The 16,749-nt window shown below is 38.0% G+C and overlaps 1 pseudogene; it reads left to right on the top strand.

Annotated features, from left to right (window-relative positions):
- The first annotated feature begins 9,680 nt into the window (after positions 1-9,680).
- LOC114681399 lies at positions 9,681-10,422 on the top strand (annotated as a pseudogene).
- The last annotated feature ends 6,327 nt before the right edge of the window (positions 10,423-16,749 follow it).

Genomic DNA, 16,749 nt, shown 5'->3' with positions numbered 1-16,749 from the left:
AGACAAAGCCAGATTTAAACAATACCTATCCACAAACCCAGCCCTACAGAAAGCACTAGAAGGAAAATTCCAACTGAAGGAAGTCAGATACACACTCGAAAACACAGGCAATAGATAAAGCCACAACAGTAAACCCAAAGAAGAGAAGTACACACACACTACCACCAAAAATAACAGGGATGAACAATCACTGGTCGTTAATATCCCTTAATATCAATGGATTTAATTCACCTATAAAAAGACATAGGCTTACAGAATGGATACAAAAGCAGGATGCATCTTTCTGCTGCATACAAGAAACACATCTCAAATTCAAAGACAGACACCACCTAAGAATAAAAGGCTGGGAAAAGACTTTCCAATCAAATGGTCTTAAGAAACAAGCAGGTGTAGCCATCCTGATATCCAACAAAATAGACTTCAAACTAAAATCAATCAAAAGAGATCAAGAAGTGCATTACATCCTCATCACAGGAATGAACCACCAAGATGAAGTTTCAATTCTGAACATTTATGCCCCAAACACAAGGTCACCTACATATGTAAAAGAAACATTACTAAAGCTTAAACCACATATAAAACCCCACACATTAATAGTGGGAGATCTCAACATCCCACTTTCACCACTGGACAGATCTCCCAAATCGAAACTTAACAGAGAAATAAAGGACTTAACTGATGTCATGACCCAATTGGACCTAATAGATATCTACAGAACATTCCATCCTAACAAGAAAGAATATACCTTCTTCTCAGCACCCCATGGAACTTTCTCTAAAATCGACCACATACTTGGCCCCAAAGCAAATCTCAACAGACACAAAACAATTGGAATAACTTCCTGTGTTCTATCAGACCACCATGGTTTAAAGTTAGATTTCAACAACAACAAAAACTACAGAAAACCTACAATCTCATGGAAACTGAATAATGCTCAACTGAATCACCAATGGGTTAAGGAAGAAATAAAGAAAGAAATTAAAGACTTCCTAGAGATCAATGAAAATGAAGACACCACATACCCAAACTTATGGGACACTATGAAAGCAGTGCTAAGAGGGAAATTCATAGCACTAAATGCCCACATAAAGAAGTTGGAGAAACCCCACACTAGTGACTTAACAGCACACCTGAAAGCTCTAGAACAAGAAAAAGCAAAGTCTCCTAGGAAGAATAGACGCCAGGAAATTATCAAAGTGAGAGGTGAAATTAATAAATTAGAAACTAAGAGAATAATACAAAAAATTAATGAAACAAAGAGTTGGTTCTTTGAGAAAATCAACAAGATAGACAAGCCCTTATCCAAACTAACCAAAAGACACAGAGAGAGAATCCAAATCAACAAAATCAGAAATGAAAAGGGGGACATAACAACAGACATTGAGGAAATCCAGAGAATTATAAGGTCATATTTCAAAAACCTCTACTCCACAAAACTGGAAAACCTAAAAGAAATGGACATTTTTCTGGATAGGTACCACATACCTAAGTTAAATCAAGACCAGATAAACTATTTAAATAGTCCAATAACCCCTAAAGAAATAGAATCAGTCATTAAAAGTCTCCCAACCAAAATAATCCCAGGACTAGATGGTTTCAGCTCAGAATTCTACCAGATCTTCAAAGAAGAGTTAATACCAATACTCTCTAAATTGTTCCACATAACAGAAACAGAAGGAACATTACCAAACTCATTCTATGAGGCTACAATTACACTGATTCCTAAACCAAACAAGGTTGCAACAAAGAAAGAGAACTACAGACTGATCTCCCTCATGAACATTGATGCAAAAATACTCAATAAAATACTGGCAAACAGACTCCAAGAACACATCAGAACAATTATCCACCATGATCAAGTAGGCTTCATCACAGTGATGCAAGGGTGGTTCAACATACGAAAGTCCATCAATGTAATACACCATATAAACAAACTCATAGAAAAAAAAACCACATGATCATGTCACTAGATGCAGAAAAGGCATTTGACAAAATCCAACACCCCTTCATGATAAAAGTCTTGGAGGGATCAGGAATAAAGGGAACATACCTAAACATAATAAAGGAAATTTAAAGCAAGCCAACAGCCAACATCAAATTAAATGGAGAGAAACTCAAAGCAATTCCACTAAAATCATGAACGAGGCAAGGCTGTCCACTCTCCACATACTTATTCAATATAGTACTTGAAGTTCTAGCCAGAGCAATAAGACAACATAAGGAGATTAAGGGGATACAAATTGGAAAGGAAGAAGTCAAGCTTTCTCTATTTGCAGATGACATGATAGTATACTTGAGTGACCCCAAAGATTCTACCCAGAAATTGATAAAGCTTATAAACACCTTCAGCAACATAGCAGGATACAAGATCAACTCAAAAAAATCAGTAGCCCTCCTATATACAATGGACAAAGAAGCTGAGAAGGCAATTAGAGATACATCACCCTTTACAATAGCCACAAATGACATAAAATACCTTGGGGTAACACTAACCAAGCAAGTGAAGGACCTATATGACAAGAACTTTAAGTCCCTGAAAAAAGAAATTGAAGAAGATGTCAGAAAATGGAAAGATCTCCCATGCTCATGGATAGGCAGGGTTAACATAGTAAAAATGGCAATCTTACCAAAAGCAATCTACAGATTCAATGCAATCCCCATCAAAATACCAACACAATTCTTCACAGACCTTGAAAGAATAATACTCAACTTCATATGGAAAAACAAAAAAATGCAGAATAGCCAAAAGAATTCTGTACAATAAAACAACCTCTGGAGGCATCACAATCCCTGACTTCAAGTTCTACTATAGAGCTACAGTAATAAAAACAGCTTGGTATTGGCATAAAAACCTACATGTGGACCAATGGAATCAAATTGAAGACCCTGACATTAACCCACACACCTATGAACATATAATTTTTGACAAAGAAGCCAAAAGTGTACAATGGAAAAAAGAAAGCATCTTCAACAAATGATGCTGGCATAACTGGATATCAATGTGTAGAAGGCTGCAAATAGATCCATATCTTTCACGATGCACAAAACTTAAGTCCAAGTGGATCAAGGACCTCAACATAAATCCAGCTACTCTGAACCTGCTAGAAGAGAAAGTAGGAAGTATTCTTGAATGCATTGGCATAGGAGATCACTTCCTAAATATAACACCAGTAGCACAGACACTGAGACAATCAATCAATGGGACCTCTTGAAACTGAGAAGATTTTGTAGAGCAAAGGATATGGTCAACAAGGCAAAGCGACAGCCTACAGAATGGGAAAAGATCTTCAACAACCCCACATGTGACAGAGGACTGATATCCAGAATATATAAGGAACTCAAGAAATTAGACATCAAAACGACCAACAGTCCAATTGAGAAATGGGCTTTAGAACTAAACAGAGAATTCCAACAGAGGAAACTCAAATGGCTGAAAGACATTTAAGGAATTGCTCAACATCCCTAATCATCAGTGAAATGCATTTCAAAACAACTCTGAGATACCACCTTCTGCCTGTCAGAATGGCTAAGATCAAAAACACTGAAGACACTTTATGCTGGAGAGGATGTGGAACTAGGGGAACTCTCCTCCACTGCTGGTGGGAATGCAAGCTTGTACAACCACTTTGGAAATCAATATGGCACTTTCTTAGAAAATTGGGAATCAATCTCCCCCAAGATCCAGCTATACCACTCCTGGGCATATACCCAAGAAATGCTCAATCATACCACAAGAGCACTTGCTCAGCTATGTTCATATCAGCATTGTTTGTAATAGCCAAAACCTGAAAACAAACTAGATGGCCTTCAATTGAAGAATGGATAAATAAATTGTGGCACATATACACAATGGAATACTACTCAGCAGAGAAAAACAATGACATCAGGGAGGTTTGCAGACAAATAGATGGATCTAGAAAAAATCATCCTGAGTGAGGTAACCCAGACTCAGAAAGACAAATATGGTATGTACTCACTCATAGGAAGATGCTAGATGTGGAACAAGGATGACTGGACTGCTACTCAAAGGGGGTTACACACTTAAGAGATTTCAATGAATCGGTAGAGACTTTGAACTTTGAATTTTAAATAGTATTGAGACTGTTATAGACTATGGGGACTTTTGAAGTTGTACTGAATACATTTTTCATTATGTTATGAGTACAAGCCTATGGGGCCTAGGGAGTGGAATGTAGTGATTTGAATAAGAATGGCCCCCATAGGCTTATAGATTTGCAAGCTTGGTCAATAGGGAGTATCACTATTAGGAGGTGTGGCTTTGCTAGAATAGATGTGGCCTTGTTGGAGAAAGTGAGACACTAGGGTTGGGCTTTGGAGTTTCAAATGCTCGAGCCTGGCCCAGTCTCTCTCTTTCTCTCTCTCTCTCTCTCTCTCTCTCTCTCTCTCTCTCTCTCTCTCTCTCTTTCTGCTACCTGCTAATCCAGATGTAGAACTCTCTGCTACCTCTCCAACACCATGTCTCTATTTGTGCTGCCATGCTTCCTGACATTTCAATAATAGACTAGCCCTCCATAATAAAATAGAATATTGTTATATTACAGTTTCCACACTGTATTTTAAAAATGCAGCATTGTAGCAGCACAGTGGAATACTGCCATGTCACAATTCAGTGTTGCAAGTCATGGTTCCGTAATGTGATGTCACAGAGAGCAATGACATGTTACAATACAGAAAAATAAAACATGGCGGGCAACTGACCGTAAAACAAGAATGCTTGCACAGGGTCTAGAATGCATCAAAATGTCAAGAGAAAGCAAGTGGAAGTGGTAGGAACCTGCATTTGGCAACAGAGTTTGTGGATTAAACTCAGAATTGGGGATTTAATTTTAGACATCAGAGCTCCATAGATAGTCCCCACAAAATGCTAGTCAAACTGCTTTATAATCTGCTATAGAATGGAAACCCAAATGGGAATATCATCACCTGCAGCATAGCTTTATCTTATTAGTTATTCCTCTATGTATGGTGAACTTTACTAAAAATTAATTATCATTGTACTCATATATCAGAATGGTTACACAAAAAGATAGAATAATTTTTTTCAACCCAGAAATTATACCCAGGGCTAATGGACAGAAACTATAGAAGTAAATTTCTACTTAGAAAAACAGAATTATTAAAAGAATTGTGCAAAGATCATGAGGGTAAGCCACAGGAAGAACTACCTGGGGAGTCTTGTACTCTGTAACACTGGAGCCATTTAGGCATTTGTCAGTGGCCTGAAAAGGGAGGTCATGGAATTCTCACCTCTCTTAAGGATTTTAGCTTTAACACATTTAGATTTATCATCTTTGATCTCATTTCTATAATTCTGACCATAGCCAATATATTATCCAAGGAAAGACTGCTCCCTAGTTCTGAGACATTGACTTTCCCACCATTATGCATATTCAATTGCCCACAAAATATTATCTATTTAATAGGACTAAAGAAATAGAAATTAAGTCCCAAGAGACATACAAATAATCTAAGAATACAGGCAACATCCTGGATAAACTCAAAGTATGTATAACTTTAAACAGAACTGATAAATAGTTGAGATAAATACAGGTATTTGGAGTATAAGATAGATTTAAAACTTTATATAATTTATCCATAGATAAATAAATAAAATTACAGAGGAACTGTGAAAAAACACAGAAGAAAAGAGATATATTACTACACATAAATTATAAAAATATTGATGGTTATAATATAAAGCGAAAGAAATAAGTAGTCAAACTTAAGTGTTTTAAACTCTTCAGAGTTTCAAGAGGGTAACAACATTAACCTTAGAATACTAGATATGGTTTTTTCTTTGGGATTTTCAAGATAGAGAATGGCCATCTAATAATTAGTAGAGACATACAGTGGAAATAACACATTATGACTAGCAGTTCTCTGAGCAGGCATAGCACATGTGAAGGTCACAAACATGAAGATCAGGGAGTATATGGAGGGAGATAAGGGGACTCCTGGACCAACATTTTATTGGGCCCGGAGTGTTATAGCTGGAAGCTTCCTGCATAGTTTTACTTGGTGGACTGAAAGCAAGTATACATGGGTTTCAAGAGTTCATGAAGAGGCAGTCACTGCAACATAGCTGCACAGTTCACACAGGGCCTGGAGATCAGTAGACCACTGAAGTAGACTGTGTCCAGCTATAGGAATCAGTTGCATAAAGCAGCTATGCTCACTATCTACACAGAGAACCTGAGGGATGTTACACAATACAGGGAAAATGTGCAAAAGTATAATGGAGCTCTGCCTCTGGCATGAGAAAGTCCAACAAAAATTTACAGTAAATACAGAGATATATTAAATTATAAAAATTAATAAAAATATAAAAGTTAAAATTGAAACAATTCCTAAAGAATAAAAAGTATGGTAGCCAAACTGGAAGAATAGTATGATGGGGGGGAAACATGCTTCAACAATGCTATAAACTGAGTTCCAGCCTTCTGACATGATGTACAACTCCCTCCTACTCAACACTTGTTTTTATTCCTTATGCACACATTCAATTTAAAACAACTTTTAATACATGAGATACTCCCATCCATAATTAACCAACCTGTGGTCTGATTTTTAATATGATAATAAAATGATAGATGTGACATCCATGTCCAAAGCAATGGTCAATGACATTATCAAAACCCAAGTCCCAATATTTCCACCTGACCAAAATAGCAGTTCATTTTGTTGTCATATAGAATGAAAGATTAGTTTGTCCTAGTTAGTGGTAATTGTCAATTTGATACCACCTAGAGTCATCTGAAAAGGAAACCTCCATTGATAAATTATCTAGATCAGATTGGCCTTGTGGGCATATTTTGGGGGCATTGTCTTTATTATTAATTGATGCAGGAATACCCAGCCCACTGTGGGCAAAACCTAGAGGATAGATGACATAAAGGGACTAACAACAACATATCCTAGAAGACCCACCTTCAGCAAACTGCTTCCTCCAATTAGGCTCCAACACCTACTTTTTACCACCTCCCAACAACGTCATCACAGTTCAAATCCACCAAGGGATTAATCTGTTCATTATGTCACATCCCTATGATATAATAAACTCTGAAAATACCCGTGTACATACCCAGAACTGTGCTCTCCTAATCTAGGACTTCTCAAGCCACTAAAGTTGACAACTGAGATTAACTGTGACACTTCTTTAATATGTAATAGGTTGTTTTCAAAGGAAGTCAATGGATATTTGCAAGAAAATAAAGGTTGTTTCATTTGAGCCTGCTTAACAGAATCTCTTTGGCAAATAGTTTTGTTTTCTGTTTTCTAAGACATATAATAGGAGAAAAAAATTGTATCTCCACTAATTTGGTGAGGCATGGGTTGAGGATATAAGTTAGATATGCCTCATGGTGATGCCCTTTGGAAACATGGTCAAAGTCAGGGAAGGGCCTACACTACCCAAGAGTTTTTCCAACAGTAATTTTATACTGTGTTTTCATCAGACATCCAGGTCTTTGGAAAATCATCAGAGAAGTTTTTACTTTCAAAAAATGTCCCAGAGTATTTGCAAAGACTAGTGGCAGGAAAGCCAAATAAATCCCCAATTTTATAAAGCCAAGCTAAATGTCCTTTCTGTCTGAAGAGCCTCTAGGTGTAAACCCTGATGTGGCTATGGCCCTACAAAGCTGAATTCATCTCACTGATGTCAATGAATGCTACCAAAGATGAGATATTGCGTACCAGTAAGTGTTTTGATTGAATAGGATAAAAATAAAATTCTAAAAGTAATAGAGTAAGAGATAGATTGGGAGCCTCAACTTGACAGATCTGGTTTAACATATGTCTGATCCCTTTACCCCCTTCATTTGAGTAACATTAAGCTTCACCTACATTCCAGAATTTTTTGAGATTACTATGTGTACCTAACTGAGCATCTAGGTGAAGATTTCCCAGGAATTATTTGTTATTGTTGCTATCATCATTTTCTGTCAGTTATAATCCTAATTTTCCCAAAGCCATTTGTTCACTTTTGATTTGCTCTTAGAACTGAGACACTGACCATCATAAACTTTATAGAATCCCATATTTGTTGCCTGGCCATTTCTTTGCCCATATGACAAGGTAAACCATCACCAACCAGCATTCTTGGGCTATATGTGAAAGGTAGAGGAGCTAGGATTTGGTCCCCAGTTTTCTAAGCCAACTTCAATGGCTTGTCATGCCAACAGGTAGTCTCATTTGCAAATTCTTATAACAAGAGCATCATAGTATATTTTGGAGACATGACTTTCCATTTAGTTATATAAGAAAAAGAAAAAAAGGTTACTAGCGGTTTTTCTCATTGCTTAAACCAAATATCCATCAAGAGGCAACTAAATAAAGAGAAAATTATTTGGGTTCATGGTTTGAGAGTGTACAGTTCATCATGACAAGCAAAGCATGGTGGCATACAGAAGGAACATGTGGCTGAGACTCCTCACTTTCTTACATCTACAAATCAAGAAGGAAAGATAAGACAAGAAGCAGAACTGAAACATAAAACTCCAGGTCCAACCCCAGTTATCTACTTCATCTGTGTAGGTTCTGAGCCCCTAAAGATTCCACAATCTCTAAAATCAACACCACAATCTGAACACCATTATTCAAATGCTTGAGTTTGTGGAAGGTGTTTTCCATACAAATTGCCCTTGGTCCCCTTAGGCCATCTCAAAATGCAAACTGTATTCAGGATGACTTCAAAAGTCCACATAGTTTTGCAGTCCCAACATTATTCAAAAGTCCAGAGTCTGTTTTAAATCTCAAGGTAATCTCTAATGCTTCTAATATACAGTGATTCAAAGTAAGCATTGCCATTCCCAAAGGGAGGAATAGGGGAACAACTTGAGAGACTGACCAAAGCAAGACCACATTCAGCAGAGTAAATATCAAGCCCTTAGCAGCTGCTATGTGTGATAGCATCATCTAGACTCAAAATGGCTTGGGAAGCTCACTCTTTTTATATAGGCAATCCCTCTATAGAGACAGCTCTGGTGGCCTCAGCCGATATCTTACATGTATGTCATGTCCAATATCCTGGTGTTTCCATTACAGATTCACACACAGCCCACTCAGGAGATCCATGATGCTTAGCCACCAGTGGCTTTCTGGAACCTTGGTGAAGTCCTCTATATTTCTCACTTCTTGTACAATTGCAAACTAGCACCACATGCACAATGCCAAGTTCAGCCACATCCTAAGATATAGTGAACCCCCTTGGATCACAGCTGGTATACTTTTTGTGGATTTTGTGGCTGATCCTAAAATGTTTTGCTAGGTGGCCCTGATCAAGCAAGATGCCCTCAAAACTCTTTTGCTCTCTTTTCAAATGGAAGTTTAAAAAAATGAGTTTAAGTTTTTACACCCTAGGGCTTTAATGGGTGGATTATTGCTGTTGTCCCAATATAGGAGTGTGAATTTTCCTTATAACTGCACTAATCTATTAAACAATTACCAGAATTTTATGAGCATCAGCCTTGTCTATAACTTTCAGCAAGTTCATATTACTTTCCTCAATAAATGTCATGATTTTTATAATTTTCTGCTCCACTTTCAACTCTTTTTTAGTACAAATCAGACTAAAAGAAATGAGCAGTAGACGACACCAGGGCGGGCGACAGTGGCGGTGGCTCACGCGATCCCCGTCTTCCCCAGCTTGGCTGGCTCTGAGGTCGCTCGCCCACCCGGCCGCCATGGCCGAGAAGGACTTCGCAGGGGAGCCGAGTCCTGCCTGCGTGGCAGCCTCCACAGCGGGCCTGGAGGACCCGGACTCGCCTAGGACCCCGGAGTCCAGGGACTACGACAGCAGCTGCGTGTTCTGCGTGTTCTGCCGCGTGGCGGCCGGCCAGGAACCCGACACTGAACTCTTGCACTGCGAGAATGAAGACCTAGTTTGCATCGAAGATATCAAACCAGCGGCACATCATCATTATCTTGTGGTGCCCAAGAAGCATATTAGAAATTGCAAGGAACTAAACCGAGATCAAGTAGAAATGGTTGAGAGCATGGTAGCTGTTGGAAAAGCCATTCTTGAGAGGAATAATTTCACCGACTTTACAGATGTGAGAATGGGTTTCCATATGCCATCTGCACCTTCATGTCATAGCACCAGTGAAACAGTTTGGCTTCTTATCAAAATTGATTTACAAACCAAATTCTTACTGGTTTGTCACAGTTGATCATTTGCTTGAAACACTAAGAAAGTAAAAATGCAAACCATGGACAAGTTCCTTAACCTGACTGAGCTACAGTTTTGCTCTCTTTGGAGTCTAACTGCAGTCTGAAGGTTTGCTGCTATACACAGCACTACAACTGAAGAGCCTTACAGTTTCCTTGAATGTCTGTTTTTTCAGATCTGTAATACAGTTGAGTACGGAGTCACTGATTTCTTTGTTTTGATGCTTACCTATGTAAGGTTTTAACTTGAGATACTGTAACTAAATGTTTGTTTAGCACAAATTCTGCTAATCAAGATGCATCGTATATTTTTCAAAGTTCAGGTTTCATTTATTAGTAGTCTTAATAATTTATGATGAATAAATTGGCATAGAAAATTGAAACCTTTTTACAGTGAAGAAGAAATTAGGAATCTTATGATAGTTTTATAGTCTTACACATACATTTTCAAAGTAAAGAATACCATGCTACCAATATTCTGATTTGATTATAGAAACATATATGTGGCACTTTTTACTGGTTACACACACACACACACACACACACACAAACACAATACATTAGTTTCCGTTAGCTATAGGGAAGATATCCTCTGAGTCTCTCAGTGAGTACCTGAAACCCAGTATAATACCAAACTATAATGTGTCCTGTGCTTTTTCTTTATGTGCATACCTTAGACAAATAGTTTATAACAGGCATAGTAAGAGATTAATGACAATACTAATAAAGCAGTTATAAAAAGGTACAATTAAAATACTGCTAATGTTCTTGGTTGTGCAATGTTGTTATATTAAGTTGAATACAACTACTATGTTGCTGTGACAGTTGATCTGATTACTCTAAGTGGGTAATGCATACAGACAGTATGGATGATTTGTATCACAGGTGAGATAGAGTGGAATGGTGTGAAATTTCACTTTTCTGTTCAGAATTGAATATGATTTAAGATGTATGAATTGTTTATTTCTGGCCCTTTGTCACTTGATATTGTGGGTTAGTCATAGATAACTGAAATTATAAGAGCCAGGTCATAGATGGTGAAACTTTAGATAAGAGGGAACTACTTTCATGTAATTTTAAATGAATATAGTAACCAGCAACATGGTTATCTTAATAAAATTTATGTGTAATTTTATCTGTCAGGAGATAAGGAAGAAACACAAATTAGTAATGTACGAAAACTGACAGAAACTGTTGTCATAAGGTATGCTTTTGTATCAAAGGAAAATGAAGTAACTAGTGGTTAGACTCAGTCTTATTATGAAAAAAGACTTGTTTGAAAGAAGAAGGAGACGTAAATAGGGAGTTTATCTTGCTAAAATAGTGCTAATGTTATTGGTATATCATTTAGTGAAGAGTGTTTATTGGGAGTTGTCCTTTGGCTGTGTCTACAGACACAGTAGTGACTGAAGGTAGATGAGGGGTTGAAAGATGATTCCACATTGTTCCAGTGTCTAGTGGTGTTGTGTATGCAGCAGGAAAGGGACATGAAGACTAATGCATTGTAGAAATCAGCTAAGATTTCTAGTTTATTGTTTCGGCATGATGTTAAATGATTTTAAGTAACCAACTATTTGTTACAAGCTTGATTACAATATCTGTAGTCTGGTGTTGTCTAATTTGATTAAAATTCATTAATTCAGCAAATATTTTTTAATATTTAATAAGTGCCAAACATGATTGGCATCCAGAACTAAAGACATGATAGAGGTCATTTGCCAATGCTACAGGGTGAGGCAAAAATAATTTATTAGTTTTAATGTGTTAAGTGTGATCATGTCCAGAGACGAGGCCTTGAAAGTGAGACCACTACTGAGAATAGGTGGTAGGGAGCCAACACCTAAATTCAAGACTCAGTGTTAGGCAGGCAAACTGTGGTGGAAAGCTGAGAACCTTGACGTCTGTTTCCACTGTTAATCTATACAGACATTTGAGTTTCAGATTATTTACTAAGGGTGGAAAAAGGAATTTGCATGTAGAGGCTATGGGCACTCAAAATTAGATTTCTAGGTTTTACAGCACGGCCTTGTATAATAGCTTTCTGATCATTTACATAGCTAACAATCACAATGTTTTCTATACAGTAGAGCTATGACACACACACTTCAGGAGAAGTGCAACCTTTGAATGTTTCACTCTGAACTTGTAGTGATGTAATTGACCACATGATGATAGTACTTGAAAGGTGGTCAAGGGATTTTTCAAATGCCTTTAGGGACCTTTAAAAATGTAATTAGTAGGTTGATTGCATTTGTATAGATTTATCTCCTCTCATGGGGGGAGGGCGGCAGAGTGGGTAAAGGTGCTTACTGCCTGATAGTGAAACCCCCTGAAAACCTGTGTTTGATCTCTGAATTTATGTAAAGGTGGAAAAGAAAAGAAAGGAGCCTCCAAAGTTGTCCTCTGACCTGGATTTCCCCATCCATTATAAATGCACTAATGATAACAAAATTGAAAAATAAAATCCTTGAAAGAACAACAAAAAAAAAAAGAAATGAGCAGTAATCATGCCACATCCTCAATGTTATGCTCTCTTGAAATTTTCTCTACCAATATTAGTACATTACCTTTTAATTTAGCCTCACTCAAATGTTCAGGATATGGCCAGAATACAATCAGATTACTTGCTAAAAATAACATGAAAAAGCTCTGTTCCAATTCCCAATAGATTCTTGGTTCTGCTCTAAAACTCATGAATCAGTATCTACTGTCCACATTCCTAGCTTTCTAGCCTTCAGAACTCACACTGGAATGGCCAATTAAGCTCTTCTTATAGCACTGTTGAGTTTCTTTAGCTCAGTTTCAAACTCTTTTATATTCTTCCTACAAACTAATTCCAGAGACCAAAGGACTACATGGTCAGATTTTACACAGCAAAATCCCTATTTCCTATACAATATTTTTGCATTAATTATTTTTCTCATCACAGTGATCAAATACTTAATACAAAGCAGCTTCACAGAGGAGAGACTCTGGCTTGTAATCAGTCATGGTGGGGAAGGCACAGTGTTAGGTGGTTCCAAAGTGACAGGAACATATGTCTGGGACTTCTCACCTCCTCTTATCTCTATATAACAGAAAAGAGAGCCAAAGAAGAACGACCCCTGAGCTATAAACCTCAAGTCCTTCCTCTTCCCAGTTATCCACCTTCCACAGCTAGCTTCCACTTTCTAAAAGTTCAACAACCCTTCAAAATGGTGTCACTATCTTAGAACCAAATCTTCAAACTCATAAGTTTGTGGGGCAATGTTTACATCTAAATAAAAATACTTTTTTCTATATTTGTATATCCTTCAATAACTCTAAAATAATTCTATCCTTGATGGTCTGTGATAAAAATTGTTGTATATGCATTATCTGCCATTATAGCTATCATCTACTTGTGACTATTGAGTCCTTGAAGTGAGGCTGATGCATATAAAATAAAGAAACCACAAATGAGAGAAATATACTATATTTCTTTCTTCTAATACTAGCTAAATTTGATTAATAGGATTATCTGGAGTTATTTCAAAGCAATCAGCTAGAAGAAAGTGGAAGGTAAGCTGGAAAACCAGACCTGGGTCACCCAACAGGCAAGTAGTCATTATAATCAGTAGTAAAACGAGATCCTGAGTCTGTAGACTGACAGAGATTGGGTCCAGCAGAAGTACAAAGGAAGCTAAGTGAGAGTCAATAATGTATAGGGCTCACTTACAGCTGTTTATTCTACTATGGTGTGATTCCCTTTGATCAGTGATGGTCTCACTCCTGCTCTACATGGACAAGGCATTCAAGTCTAGCATGCCTACTCTGTGTTAAGCATGGTAGGGAGTGTTGTTAACTCAACAACTTCATGAGTGATATCCATCATCAACTGGTAATGGCAGTTCCATCCTCAGAAATCTCCTACACAGCAGTGAAGATGCTCCGCAACATCCTCAGTCATCTGTTATAGAGGCAAGAAAGCAAATGAGATGAGTCTATGATAAAAAGTACCCTGACAAAAGTAACTTAAAGGGAAAAGAATTTTGTCTCACAGTTTAAAAGTACAGTCCTTCATGAGGGGAAAGTCATGGCACCAGAAGCCTAAGGCATCTAGTTACACTATATCTGCAGTCAGAAAGCAGGAAGTGATGAATGCCCATGGCTCGGCTCAGCTACGTTGCTCCTTTTTACTCCATCTGGGAACCAGCCTATGGGATGGTACTGCCCGCATTTAAAACAGGTCTTCCCACTTCAGTTAACTGAATCTAGTTAATACTTCATAGACATGCCAGAGACTAACCTAATCTAGGTAATCTCTCACAGCTGTGCCCAGAGCCTCAACTCCAAGGAAATTCTAGATCCTGTGAAGATGCCAGTTAATACTAACCACTACTGTCCCAAAGGAAAATGTAGTCATTAGTAATAGAAATGCAACAGGATGTTACATCCTGTGTTCTGCTTTCTAGATTGGCCCCAAATGTCTCCTGGGGTTGTTGTTACTGATGATCTTGAGATTGGTGGTATCTACTTGGTTCTGAGTAGCAAAAGGAAAATATGGAGGTCCAGGTTTGTTTTAAAAGGAGACATTAAAGGGAGAAAAAATCACAGAGAACTTTTCAACAAAGATGGGGGGCTTTTTCAAGAGGAAAGGACATTGAGATTCTCCAGAGTATCAGGACAAATTCTAATCTTAAAGTTTTAATTTATCATTTATCGTTCTGTGAAGCCCATCCATTATCCTTGAGCAGTGGTTCTCAACTTGTGGGTTACAACCCCTCTGGGGGTCACATATTAGATATCCTGCTTATCAGATTCATGCATTAGAATTCATAACAGTAGTAATAAAATAATTTATGGTTGGGGGTCACCACAACATGCACTGTATTAAAAGACTGAAGCATTTAGTAAGGTTGAGAACCACTGTTCTAGGGTCTCCCCTCTGTCTTAGGCCCACATGAACCCCTTTAGTTTTATCTTATTTGGAGGAGAAATGAATTGTAAAGACAAAGACATCACATTTCAGTGAATACTAGAGGTGGAATAATGAATAAGAGAACAGCTGAAAGATATAAGCCATCAGAGAGCCTAAGATAATGGGAAGAAAGTAACAGATGGCACTTGTGTCAGCACCCAGCTTTCAAGAAGCATGGCCAGGATGTCAGTCCAGGGAAGCGGGCTTTCCTTCCTATACTCTTGACAGGACAAAATGCAGATGCTGGGCACTCCAAATGGAGGAATTGGGTGAGCAACAACCAACATGTGTCTAGTCTGGGTTGTGCAGGCCACTTACATTTGTCACACACAGATGTTCTGGCTGTCACTCTGCTGGGACTTTACTGTTTACTATTTTTGTGTTTCTAGGCAGTGACACTCCTGTCAAATGGTGATGGGATGTCAGGTCAGATTACTCCCAATGTGATCTGAAGAGACAAGCGCTGATGGAAGGTGCCACTTTCTTGGTTTAGATGTGCACACTCATCACTGGCAATTAATGCCACTCTGCTGGCCCTGACTCACTACTGGATCAAGCTTGAATAGACTCAGCAAGCAGGAAGAAGACAGTTTCAATGGCTTTAGGTCTCCATATTTTGATCAGGATTATAGCCAAGTAGATAGAGAGGAGACACCAGAAGAGAACGTATTGTTCTACAGTGGTCCAGGCACTATGTGGGGTAGCTCATATACTTTACATTATTTATGGTGTTTTCCAAGAGTAGTAGGGGTTAGATAAACCCAAGTATTAATTCGGAGTCTGCATATTTATACATAGTCCTATATGTATTCATTCTTTACATATAAAACTGGAATGGGAGTTGTTATTTTACAGTTTTGAGTAGGATCAAGTAAAAATATTTTTACCATTCATTCATCCAACAAGTGTTTGTGAGATCATTGGACATATTTTATCTACCTATTTTCTTGTGTGTGGTTGTGTGCATGTGTATGAGGGTTACTGTGTGTAAAGGTGCTCACATGTGCACAGGTGCACACATGTGCACATGCATTTGGAGGTGATAAACAACTTCAACCATTGTTCCTCAGGCACTGTTCATGGTGTTTGTTTGTGTTTTACTCAAGATCTGTCAGTGACTTTGAACTCATCAAGTAAGTAAGGCTATCTGCTCAGTGAGCCCCTGAGATTAACTTGTCTCTTTTGCCTCAGCACTAGGATTACCAGAACACACTCATACTTAGATTGTTTTTAACATAGTTTCTGGGGATTGAACTCATGTCCTCCTGCTTGCAAGACAGGCACTCTATTTTCTGCAAAATTTTTAATTGTGTATCACACAAACACACACACAAGAAAATGGTGAGCTTTACATTTTACTGAGAGGAAGCAGAAAGTAAACAAGTTGTAATATACATTAAAGCTTTACCAGATTCTGATATAAAGTACATATGCAACACACACACACACACACACACACACACACACACACACACACATATCCCTAAGAAGCTGTGTCAGTCTGAGTGAGGCTGTTTAAAAAGAGGCTCAATTTGTGCAGTGAGATCTTTGCTTTCTGGAGAACATTGAAGAGATATGCTGGAAAAGCATATAACCCGTGTTCCCCTATCATGATCTATAGCCAC

Source organism: Peromyscus leucopus, chromosome 5 (genome assembly GCF_004664715.2).
Source record: "Peromyscus leucopus breed LL Stock chromosome 5, UCI_PerLeu_2.1, whole genome shotgun sequence".
NCBI classification, from domain to species: Eukaryota; Metazoa; Chordata; class Mammalia; order Rodentia; family Cricetidae; genus Peromyscus; species Peromyscus leucopus.
Note: the sequence above shows the minus strand (reverse complement) of the source record. Positions and strands in the feature narration are given on the sequence as shown.